The 841-nt window shown below is 35.7% G+C and overlaps 1 non-coding gene across 1 annotated transcript; it reads right to left on the reverse strand.

Moving 5' to 3' along the window:
• Positions 1-485: 485 nt before the first annotated feature.
• Positions 486-592, reverse strand: LOC123394607. Its single transcript, XR_006609366.1, has one exon. It is a non-coding gene; the product is annotated as a U6 spliceosomal RNA (small nuclear RNA).
• Between the last annotated feature and the right edge of the window lie 249 nt (positions 593-841).

The following is an 841-nucleotide window of genomic DNA, read 5'->3' on the forward strand; positions in this document are numbered from 1 at the left end:
ATTAATGATAGAGTTTCTAGATTCAAATAAGACTATTCAAGGAGGTTTCCTGTTTGCTTTACAATCCACATTTGACTGTCCTATGGACATGGATTGGGCTTTTTCATGCTTGCATTATGAAAATAGTGCTTTGTGGAACATAGTTGTGGTTGCATGTGAGATTTTATAATGATGAAATATGGGATTTAAGCATTAAGAAGATAATTTTTTTTCTAAAGATTTTACTTATTTATTTGACAGAGGGAGAGCGATCACAAGTAGGCAGAGCAGTAGGCAGAGAGGGGGAAGCAGGCTCCCTGCTGAGCAGAGAGCCCAATGTGGGGCTCGATCCCTGGACCCTGAGATCATGACCTGGGCTGAAGGCAGAGGCTTAACCCACTGAACCATCCAGGTGCCCCAGCATTAAGATGATAATTTAGATTTCAAAGGATCTAAACTTTTAAGTAGGGTTCTAGGAATTGAATGAATGAATGTATAGGACAACGAAAGGATGATAGAATTGATAAAGTTTACATGTTGTCCTTACACCGGGGCCATGCTAATCTTCTCTGTGTCATTCAAATTTTCATAGACGTGCTGCCAAAGTGAGCACTGGATTGATAAAATTTAAAACTTCACTGCTATGCATAAAAGACGATGAGTCAATGATAAATTATACTTTCATCATGATGAAATTATTTAACATTATAATATTTTATTTCTTTCCACATCATTGATCAATACATTAAATGTAATCCCTATAGAAGGATTTTATTGATGTCTTCAAACAAGTTACCCTAGAAATTTTATGGATGTATAAAGTTCATGGATAGTGATTCTTACAAAATCATAGTAAAAACAT

This window comes from Mustela putorius, unplaced genomic scaffold (assembly GCF_011764305.1).
Source record: "Mustela putorius furo isolate JIRA1106 unplaced genomic scaffold, ASM1176430v1.1 tig00003834_pilon_pilon_pilon, whole genome shotgun sequence".
NCBI lineage: Eukaryota > Metazoa > Chordata > Mammalia > Carnivora > Mustelidae > Mustela > Mustela putorius.